Source organism: Lolium perenne, chromosome 2 (genome assembly GCF_019359855.2).
Source record: "Lolium perenne isolate Kyuss_39 chromosome 2, Kyuss_2.0, whole genome shotgun sequence".
Taxonomy (NCBI): Eukaryota; Viridiplantae; Streptophyta; class Magnoliopsida; order Poales; family Poaceae; genus Lolium; species Lolium perenne.
Window position 1 is genome coordinate 244,656,802 of NC_067245.2, and position 11,838 is coordinate 244,668,639.

The window sequence follows — 11,838 nt, forward strand, 5'->3', positions numbered from 1 at the left end:
ACACACTACCTCTCTCTCTGTTTTTATTTTATTTTATTTTGTTTTGCTTAGTTTACTTTTGTCTAGTTTATTTGTGCTTAGTTTATTTCTGTCTAGTATTATTTTTCTTAGTTTACTTTTTCTTATTTTATTTTTGTCTTGTTTTATTATACACCCAAAAATCCATAAAAATTTGAAAAACCTAAAAATTAAAAACTGTTGTTATGGAAGAACGCATAACCATGTTGGAGCTTATAGAATTATATAATAATTATAGAGAATCAAGAGCGGGTAAAGTCACGAGTGCTGTGATAGAAAAATTGAATACAATTGCTAAAATCTTGCTTAAACGCCATGATATAAACTGTTGCTCTAAAGAGGATACTAAACATCTGAAATTTCAATGTGGCTTTAGTGAATAAGTTTTAATTAAGAACTATAATTGGAATAACTATATTTATCTTGGGTTCGAAGAAGTAGAACAATTTGTCTTATTTATGGGAGCTTCTGAGATAGAATCCTTCATGGTTAAAAATTATGAAACTTGTGTTGTTTGTAAGGACCTTAAAGATTATGTCTCTTCTATCCTTAATTTTTGCATAGAAAGTTACAGTGATAATCCTTATATCATTGATTATAAAAAGAGACTCATTAATGCACAAGAATGCACTCACAATTTGCAGGAACCTGTGAAAGAAGAAATAGACGAACCTGAAAGCTCATTGGATGAAAAAGAGGAGGAAATTGATGAACCTGAAAGCTCATTGGATGAAAAAGAAGAGAAGAGTGATGAACAAAAGGAGGAAGAATGGATTAGCTACCCATACCAACCTTCTAATGAGAGTAACTCTTTATCTCTTACACTATTTGATTGTCCTCCATGCTTACCGAAGGAGGTTGAATGTTATGTTCCTGTGGATTCTCTTGAAATATTACCTATGAGAAAAACTTGTGAGAATAATTATGCTACTGTTATTTATGATAATCCATGCTACTTTGATAAATCTCATGATAATGCTTTGTTTATGCCTGATGTCGAAATGCATGGTACAAAAGAGTTTTGCGTAGAAAATGTTTATGATAAATCTCTAGATGATGGTCCTATGTTACTTGATAATATTAATTGTACTACTAATGAAAATGGGATTGGAGATGTCTTGACTTTATGTAGGAGTCCCATATCTCTTGAGATCGATCAATCATCTTGTTATATTATTGATAAAAGTGGGTCTGGAAGTTTTAATCCCACTATTTTTGAACTTGATAAAAGTTGTGTGTTTGGAAATCATGAAAAGTATGTTGCATGTGATAGTTATATTGTTGATTTTTCTCATGAAGCTACTGAAAATTATTATGAGAGAGGAAAATATGGTTGTAGAAATTTGCATGGTACTAAAACGCCTCTCTATACGCTGAAAATTTTGAGGTTACTCTTGTTTTATCTTCCTATGCTTGCCACTTTGTTCTTCATGAATTTATTTGTGTACAAGATTCCTATGCATAGGAAGTGGGTTAGACTTAAATGTGTTTTGAACTTGCTTTTTGATGCTCTCTCTTTGTTTCAACTCTCATTCTTATGTGAGCATCATTAAAATTGCTCAGCCCATCTTAATGGCTATAAAGAAAACACTTCTTGGGAGATAACACATGTGTTTATTTTGGTACTATTTTATTGTGTCTTGGAAGTTGTTACTACTGTAGCAACCTCTCCTTATCTTTATTTTATTGCAATGTTGTGCCAAGTGAAGTCTCTAATAGAAGGTTGATGCTAGATTTGGATTTCTGCGCAGAAACAGATTTCTATCTATCACGAATTTGAGTATGATTCTCTGTAGGTAACTCAGAAAAATCTTCCAATTTACGTGCGTGATCCTCAGATACGTACGCAACTTTCATTAGTTTTGAGTTTTCTGATTTGAGCAACGGAAGTACCTATTAAAAATTCGTCTTTACTGGCTGTTCTGTTTTGGCAGATTCTGTCTCTGTTTTTTTGCATTGTCTCTTGTGGACTTTAAGTGAGGCTTTCTACACATGGAGAGTTGTAGCTAATGTTTTATTGAGTTCTTGCAATGTGTCACTACAGGACTAAAGTGGATTAAAGTTTTTTGAGTACTAACCCCTCTAATGAAGTTTATGAGAAGTTTGGTGTGAAGGAAGTTTTCAAGGGTCAAGAGAGGAGGATGATATATGATCAAGAAGAGTGAAAAGTGTAAGCTTGGGGATGCCCCCGTGGTTCATCCCTGCATATTTCAAGAAGACTAAAGCGTCTAAGCTTGGGGATGCCCAAGGCATCCCCTTCTTCATCAATAATTTATCAGGTTTCTTCTATTGAAACTATATTTTTATTCGGTCACATCTTATGTGCTTTACTTGGATCGTCTGTGTGCTTTTATTTTTGTTTGTTTTTGAATAAATTCATATCCTAGAAATCCTTGTGTGGGAGAGATACACGCTCCGCTTTTTCATATGAACACTTGTGTTCTTCGCTTTTACTTTTAATGTTCAATGGTAAAAGTTGGAAGCTGTTGCATTTATTGCTATTTGGTTGGAAACAGAAAATGCCTCATATTGTCTTGAATAATTTGATACTTGGCAATTGTTTTGAGCTCTCAAGTAGATCATGATTAAGTTCTTGCATCATGTAGTTTAAACCTATTAGTGGAGAACTACCGTAGAGCTTGTTGAAATTGGTTTGCATGATTGGTCTCTCTAAGGTCTAGATATTTTCTGGTAAAAGTGTTTGAGCAACAAGGAAGACAGTGTAGAGTTTTATAATGCTTGCAATATGTTCTTATGTGCATTCTGCTGTACCGATTCATACTTGTGTTTGCTTCAAATAACCTTGCTAGCCAAAGCCTTGTACTGAGAGGGAATGCTTCTCGTGCATCCAAAACCTATGCCATGTGTGTCCACCATACCTACTTACTATGTGGTATTTCCTGCCATTCCAAGTAAATACTTCATGTGCTACCTTTAAACAATTCAAAATGCTTCTCAATTTGTGTCAATGTTTTATAGCTCATGAGGAAGTATGTGGTGTTTTATCTTTCAATCTTGTTGGGCAGCTTTCACCAATGGACTAGTGGCTTCATCCGCTTATCCAATAATTTTGCAAAAAGAGCTGGCAACGGGGTTCCCAGCCCCAATTAATCAACTTTCATTAATAATTCTCTTCACATGTTTTGCTCTGATTTGTCAGTAAGCAACTTAATTTTGCAAATAGACACTCCTCCATGGTATGTGAAATGTTGGAAGGCACCCGAGGATTCGGTTAGCCATGGCTTGAGAAAGCAAAGGTGGGGAGGAGTGTCATCTAAATAAAACTAAAAAGGCACTCCTTCATGGTATGAGATTGTTGGCAGGCACCTGAGGATTCGGTTATCCATGGTTTGTGAAAGCAAGGTTGGAAGGAGTGTCACCCAAAAATAAAAATAAATTAAACTAAAGTACATGTGAGAGATAATGTTCATGGGAGCCGCTCTTCGAAAGTCTGTTTGGCAAGGGGGTTAGAGTGCCCACTACCATTCGTTGACAACAACAAACACCTCTCAAAACTTTACTTTTATGCTCTCTGTATGATTTCAAAACTTAAAAAGCTCTAGCACATGATTTAATCCCTGCTTCCCTCTGCGAAGGGCCTTTCTTTTACTTTATGTTGAGTCAGTTTACCTACTTCCTTCCATCTTAGAAGCAAACACTTGTGTCAACTGTGCATTGATTCTTACATACTTGCTTATTTGCACTTATTATATTACTTTGTGTTGACCATTATCCATGAGATATGCATGTTGAAAGTTGAAAGCAACTGCTGAAACTTAATCTTCCTTTGTGTTGCTTCAATGCCTTTACTTTGAATTTATTGCTTTATGAGTTAACTCTTATGCAAGACTTTTGATGCTTGTCTTGAAAGTACTATTCATGAAAAGTTTTGCTATATGTTATCTATTTGTTAGCAACTATAGATCGTTGCCTTGAGTCACTTCATTCATCTCATATGCTTTACAATAGTATGATCAAGGTTATGTAAGTAGCATGTCACTACAGAAATTATTCTTTTATCGTTTACCTACTCGAGGACGAGTAGGAACTAAGCTTGGGGATGCTGATACGTCTCCAACGCATCCATAATTTCTGATGTTCCATGATTGTTTTATGACATTACCTACATGTTTTGCTCGCACTTTATAATGATTTCATGTATTTTCCGGAACTAACCTATTAACAAGATGCCGAAGTGCCAGTTCCTGTTTTCTGCTGTTTTTGGTTCCAGAAAGGCTGTTCGGGCAATATTCTCGAAATTCGACGAAACGAAGACCAAACATCATAATTCACCGAGACGGACCAGGACACCGAAGGGGAGACGGAGAGGAGGCCCAGGCACACCACAGGGCCGCGCGGGAAGGCCCCTGGCCGCGCCGGCCTATGGGGAGGGCGCCCTGGTGCCCCTCCTGCGCCGCCTCTTCGCCTATAAGACCCCTTTCGACCTAAAAACGCGATACCAATTGACGAAACTCCAGAAAGACTCCAGGGGCGCCGCCGCCATCGCGAAACTCCAATTCGGGGGACAAAAGTCTCTGTTCCGGCACCCTGCCGGGACGGGGAAGTGCCCCCGGAAGCCATCTCCATCGATGCCACCGCCTCCATCATGCTCCGTGAGTAGTCCCCCCATGGACTACGAGTTCTAGCAGTAGCTAGTTGGTACTCTCTCTCCCATGTACTTCAATACAATGATCTCATGAGCTGCCTTACATGATTGAGATTCATCTGATGTAATCGGTGTTGTGTTTGTTGGGATCCGATGGATGATACATTATGATTAGTCTATCTATAAAGTTTGTGAAGTTATTGTTGCTGCAATCTTGTTATGCTTAATGCTTGTCACTAGGGCCCGAGTGGCATGATCTTAGATTTAAGCTCTATACTTATTGCTTAGATTGTATCTACAAGTTGTATGCACATGTCTATGTCCGGAACCAAAGGCCCCAAAGTGACATAAATTGGGACAACTGGAGGGGAAGGCGTAGGTATGAGGATCACATGTTTTCACCAAGTGTTAATGCTTTGCTCCGGTGCTCTATTAAAAGGAGTACCTTAATAGCCAGTAGATTCCCTAGAGGCCCGGCTGCCATCGGCTGGTAGGACAAAAGATGTTGTACAAGTTTCTCATTGCGAGCACGTATGACTATATATGGAAAACATGCCTACATAATTAATAATCTTGATGTTCTATCTTAATGCTATTTCAATCCTATCAATTGCCCAACTGTAATTTGTTCACCCAACACTTGTCATTTGTTATTGGAGAGTTACCACTAGTGTAGATCGCTGGGAACCCCAGTCCATCTCTCATCATCATATACTCGTTCTATATGTCATTGGAAGTAGTATCAACTATTTTCTGGTGCCATCGCCTCTGTGTTATTACTACTGCTGCCGTGTTACTGTTACTATTGCTCTCATATTACTGCTGCTTTCACATCACCCCTGTTACTAGTGCTTTTCCAGGTGCAGCTGAATTGACAACTCAGTTGTTAAGGCTTATAAGTATTCTTTACCTTCCCTTGTGTCGAATCAATAAATTTGGGTTTTACTTCCCTCGAAGATTGTTGCGATCCCCTATACTTGTGGGTTATCAATGTGGTCCCGCGACCGTGCCCCCTCTGCCCAACCCTCTCCAGCGGAAGGCTCTAGGGCCGCTGCCGCCGTCCCTCGCCCACGGCGGCCTCCCCTGCAGGGAGATGTCGGAAGGAGAATGGAGGTGTGCTGGCCTCGCGCCCGGCCATCCCCATGGATATGGCGGCGGTCGCCTCGGGCAAGGCTTCGTCTCCGTCCTCTGCTCCCGTGATTCCTGCGCCGTCCGTGCCGCCGCTGCCTTCGATGGGCCGCTCCACTCAAGTTCCTGGAGGTGCTGTGCAAGTGCTGGCTGCTCCGACTCTACCGTAATGCTGCTGGTGCTGTGGGCCGCTGCCGCTGAGGGTGACGAAGAAGTTGACGAGGAGGAGCTGGCTCCCCAGACCCCGCCTCCCGCGCCCGCTGCCACAACTCCGCCTGTAGCGCATCCGGTACTGTGGGTCGCTGCCGCTGTGGGCGAGATTGAAGTTGAAGACAAAGTCGAAGAGGAGCTGGCTCCCCAGATCCCGTCGCCTGCTTCGACTCTGCAAGCGATCGATGCTGCTCCGGAGCCTACTTCGTGGGCTTTCGCTGATGACGACGATGAGGATGAAGATGAAGAGGAGCTGGCCCCCCGGACACCACGGCCGGCTGCCGCCATGAACTGCGATGCACCTGTTGTTGTTGGAGGCGATGTGGTGGTGTTGGGCTCGCCGATGCTCTTGGCTAACCCCAATGGCCTTGTTTCCAGTGGGTTTGCCGGGGCCTTCGATGCAGCCGATGCCGTGGATGTCGAGGATGATCTTGCTCTTGAGACGACACGGTCCGTTGCTCTTGGAGGTTTCGAGGTGTTGGTCCCCCAGACGATGTCGACCACCAAGACCTTCATCGATGATGCTCTTGTTGTCGAGGAGCATGACGGCTGACAGGAGGTGATGCCGCGGCATGGCCCGTGCCGCTCGACTCTGCCAGTCCCACCAGCTGCTTGTTGTCCTGTCCCTGCTTGGCTCAAGGGGAGATGTTGCAGATGCCTGGTTCTTGGTCACCGTGCTGCTGTTTGTTGTGATCCCTTCAGGTGCTCTAGATGCCTTGAGAACGGTCATCGGGCCCGTGACTGCCGTAACGCTTGGTGTCCTCTCAGCTCATTGACAGGCCCTACCGTGTCGTCGCCCCGCCAAGAACATGCTCCTCGCCGTGCCCAGGTTGAGGTCCCGCTCCCGTCCAATGTGCCTACTTATCATCGGTGTTGGGCATCAGTTGTTTCTGCTCCTGTTGGCTCTTCGACCTCAGCGGATATGCAATCCGCTTTGGAGAAGCAAGCTGCGTTGTTGCAGGAGGCTGTCCGTCCTCTTCTCGACGTTGTTGACTCCTTGCACGGCTGGGTGCTTGCGCTTGGAGGCTTTCTGGAGCGTGCAGAAGCTACACTGGGTAGGCTCTCCCGGACGCCTGACGATCCTTTGGTTTTACCTGATGTTGGTAAGGTGGGCGCTAACGGAGCGGACCTCTATGGTTGTTTCTCTCCTCGTGTTGGGGCATGCTCGGCGGTCATGGTCCCAGTCATGCAGGTCATGCCTGAGCTCCAGAAGTTGTGTGGTGTTGTGGTTATGCCTCCTTGCGCCAAGGAAGTGAGGAATGATTTGCACGAGATCTCAGTTGTGGCATCTCCGTTGAGTCAGGCTCTTGGCTCTAAGAAGAGTGATGTTGTTGACGCTGCAGTCGACATGCTTGTAGTCCCTTTTGGTGATGGGGTTGCTAAGTCAGGGTTGTTGGCTGCGGTGCCCGGTGCCATCGTCGCCAGAGAGGTTTGTTGACTTTCTTGCCACGTTGGCTACTGCATACCCTGGATCCACAATTGATTGATGGACCCCCCCAATGTCACGGTCAGTCTTTGTTGGCGCGGTGCTGAAGTGTTGGGTAGTGAGTGCTTGTTCGGGTCACATTGTGTTCTCTTGTATTCACTTGAGTGTGTGGGGCTTTGTTGTTCGGGTCTCTTGTTAGACTCGGTTGCGGGAGTGTGTAAGTGTTGCTTGTGTGAGCTTGGCCCTGTGGTTGTAGGTTTTTGCCCGATTTTCTCCTAAAAGACTGGGCACCTTCTTCTTAATTAATGAGTGAGACAAAGTTTTTGCCTCGGTTTCAAAAAAAAAAAAAAACTAGAGCGAGATATAAAGCAGCGGTAATAGCTAATGCGCATCCTGTCCTGCTAGACAGCCTAGGCCCCACCACCACCCATATTTGTCAGAATCATGATTTTACTATGTGATTTTACAATTTGACAACCCAAATTTAGTGAAATGATTAAACGATTCGGCTTAGTAGAATCTTAGATTTTACGATTCTAGAAGCTAAGATCCTACAATTTACGATCCTACCATAGAGTTTCCAATCTCATTCAAAATCACGATTCTAACAACCACCTGCACTAAATTTGGATTATCCTCGGAACCTGCTCTGATACAGATTTTTAGAAACATGCGAGGCACTTAGATCATACGGAGTAATTAGCCACATGACTTGAAGATTAATTATCGAGATTCGACAAATTTGTGTACTTACTACTAGCGCTCCTCCACCTGCATACAATTGACATAGTAAAAATAGGACAAAACCCATCGAGGCCATCAAGACTAGTAACATGCATACATTTCTAGTTTATGTTACTAGTTTTATAGTGAGTAGTAATTTATATGTGGTTTTTATGTATTGTATCATTTATTATATTGTAGATTTATCTTGCTGTGAGGTGTGTGATGTTATGGTAATATAACTAGTTATCACGGCAATCTTTTTATTTATTTATTGTCATGCCATGTTACTAAAACGTCATGTGTGATATTTACTTTTTTATGTTACTTCCACTATGAGTCCTCCTTCCACCACTCATGTTACACATGCTCTATTGAGACACATTTTCCTCTGCTAATTACAATTCCAAGTATGGGAACACGTTGGATTGTTCTCTGTAAATTGAACCAGGTTCATATTTCATCATCTCTGCTGAACAAATCTTTTTTTTTTGGGAACTATTGTTAGCTAACCTGACAAGTCATTCAAAGTCATCTGCACAACGTCACGTGGACAAAAAAGATTTCCTTGATCACCCATCTGGCTGTTCTCCATTCCTGAACGAAGTCAATGGCCTTCCGTTGGGACGGACATCCGATGAAAGTGTCGGTGTTTGCATTGGAGAAAAATGACTTAATCCGAGGAAGAAAATGCAACGGAGAAATGAAAGAAGCCAGACTACGGTTCCACGAAATTCAGTTAATATTGTTTAAGCAGCACTTGATTCGAGCTGTCGGGGTCAGCTTTCGTGGCGACCATTACTTACAATATAATAATATATCCATCTGTGTTGTTCTTCCCTTTCAGATGAAGCATCCGGCTCAGCGATTCTACCGGCGCCTGTAGGTGCCGGCGTCACATCTACCATTGAGCTTATGCTTTTAGATTCGGACTCAATCCCCGGGCGCTAACCAGTCGTTTGGCTTACCGTTTCGATTCCGGAGGAGGAAATGTAGAATACGCAGGGTCGGCCCGATGCCTGTCAAATACACCGACCAACCTGGCCCATTCCCAACCCTCGTAAAATATCCCAGTGCGCTCTCTTCCCCGAGATCTTTCCCCCAGATCCACCATTGTTGCTGAGTTCCTCCCTCGTCTGTGCCGTGTAGCCATGAGTTCGTGGCTAGTTCCTCATCCGTCCTGTCGCCGGTAACCAACAATTCGTCTCTCGTCTGGACTCCCTCGTTCCTCCTTATTCCTCTTTACTGCCGCCATCGATCTCCCACCAATCTTCAATCAACCTAAATCGTAGGTTTCCAAGATTACCCGGCTGCCCTAATTGTATTCTTCGTGGATTCACTGCAAGGAATCTGATTCTCCAGATATTTAATTATGGTAAGTTTTGTACCTTCCTAAATCATATTGCTTCTTTGTTTTTGAGACAGTAGATAACATATTTTTCTACCCGCAAAAATTCTATGGAGACATATTATGTGCACCAGCTAGGATATTTTGTGGGCCTTCTAAACAATGTACATAATCCTTGGATCCCGAGAATCATGGCTAAGTAATCAACTAACCAGTACTGGAGCGAAATTAGGATATTTTGTCGAAGTCTGTCAGAATTTTGTTATGCATATGTAGTATGCATAAGTAGTTACATAATACTATAACCCAGTACTTGTAAATTTCTATTTTGAATTACAAATAGCAGCTTCTTTTTCATTTTTCTTTCTTCTAATTTTTTTCTATTTCTTTTTAAATGCTTTATTTATCTTAGAGAGATACGGACTAGTCCAGTGGATAATGAATGTGCAAGCGCAGAAGAAAATGAAGCTTCTGATATCAACGAGGTCTATTCGCTACCTAATTTGAGGTACATGAAAATGTCATTGTTGAATAAAAAAAGAAGCTAAGCAGTTATTAGGGAAATGCATGAAACTTATAATGTTCTTTTCTTGCACGGTGTAAATATATGATACAAGCGACGCCGAAAATGAAGTCCAATCAACAGTACGAACAAAACGATGAAAATATTTTCTCCTCTTTCGAGCAGATGGACACTAGGGAAGTGTCGACCAAAATACCAGAGTAAAAACAATATGATAATTTTGCTTGATGTTTCATTCGGCTGAACTATCTTTCTAATTAAGTTATCAAACATTGCATTTGCAGAGGCGAGACGTCTCGACCCATGGAACAATCTATGAGAGAGTACTGCTAGGATATGACCACTCAAATGTTCAAACCTAAGATTGGAATGACATTCGATTCTTTGACAGAAGCATACAAATTCTACAAGTCGTGTTCATTGGTTAAGGGATTCAGTATTAGGTATGGCGACAGCTATACCTTGACCAAAAAAATTAGGACCATGCAGGAATTAGTCTGCCAATGTTCGGTGAGTTGAATCCATACTTTTAGTGCTTTCTTTGCTGGTCATATACATATCCGATTTTGACTAATAGTATTTATGCTAAATCCAGGGGAAACCAAGAACACTAAGCAGTCAACTATGCGTTGTGACTGCAAAGCTCGTTTTAAAGTGTGCTTTAATGAGAAATCAAAATGGTATGTGAAATCCATGATTTAGTGGAGAATTGTGGTGAAAAAAAAAACATCTTTTTTCACATCAACAGATTGACAAGCATACAAAGGATATGATTAGGTATCTGAGGAGAACAATATAGCATTGAGTCGTGTTGACTCCATTATGGGAAGCTGGTTTGGGTCAGTGGAGAAAGTTCCTTTCTCAAAGAAGTCCCTTGGTACAAGTTTTCATTCATGGAGTGTACAGTATTCCTGATTGCCAGGCAAGCACGAATGTCAAAGTTTAATCCCAATCTTAGGAATCTTGGCAAGGACAGGAGAATGAAAAGTAGGTCTTTTCGCCACAAGGTTGTTTAATGTCAGCAATGGGGTTAGTAAATCAGGATGAGGTGGATGAGGAATGTTGTGAAATCGCGAACCGAAATATTGAACGTGGAAAGAAGGAAATTGAAGAATATAGGCGGTCAAAGTTGACAACTTGCCAGGTTGGAGTAGTCCAGTCAAGGTTCCGCAGCAAATGTAAATCTCCGGACCACAACATAGCATGCTGCCCCAAGATGCTGATGGAAGATGGTCCTAACTAGAGCGGTAGAGCCTGGTTCTGTTAATAACTAAAAAGATCAGATGTCCCATTAGCCTAAGCTTTGTTTGTAAGTGGTAATGTATATTATTTAGTATATATCTGTTCAGACTTTTTGGCTTTTCTATTTGTGTTTCTCTTCACTACTCTTCTGGTAAAAATTTCTATCTATTTTATGTGACATGGTAACAATTTCTATCTATGGCTGCTCTAAGTTCCTCTATATTGGGATCCATAAGTATATACATTAATCCTTTCTTTGGTCCTCAGTAATTTGTATTTGTGTTTATGCCATTACTTTTGTTTGTTGTTGAAGTTGTATATATTGAATTTGTATTTGTGTTTATGCCATTACTTTTGTTTGTTGTTGAAGTTGTATATCTTGAATTTGTATTTGTGACAAAATAAGAGTAATAGGTACGATTATGCCATTACTTTTGGTTTATTTGAGACAAAATAAGAGTAATATTGTTTCAACAACAACTTCAAGTTGAAGAGTAATAGGTACGATTTGGTTTATTTGAGACAAAAATATCTTGAACCATACATTTGGATCAAAATAAGAGTAATACATATTGTTTCATGTAAAGTTACCATCCATTTGTAAGGAATGTGAA

The 11,838-nt window shown here is 41.5% G+C and overlaps 1 long non-coding RNA gene across 5 annotated transcripts; it reads left to right on the forward strand.

The window, feature by feature from the left end:
* Window positions 1-9,092: 9,092 nt before the first annotated feature.
* LOC127330549 (uncharacterized) lies at window positions 9,093-11,423 on the forward strand. Of its 5 annotated transcripts, none has more exons than XR_007869320.1 (5): window positions 9,093-9,300; window positions 9,404-9,486; window positions 9,872-9,967; window positions 10,077-10,492; window positions 10,578-11,423. It is a non-coding gene; the product is annotated as an uncharacterized lncRNA (long non-coding RNA). The 5 variants fall into 5 exon arrangements; XR_007869319.2 differs by having other exon boundaries at window positions 9,097-9,486; window positions 10,077-10,182; window positions 10,267-10,492; XR_007869318.2 differs by having other exon boundaries at window positions 9,094-9,486.
* The last annotated feature ends 415 nt before the right edge of the window (window positions 11,424-11,838 follow it).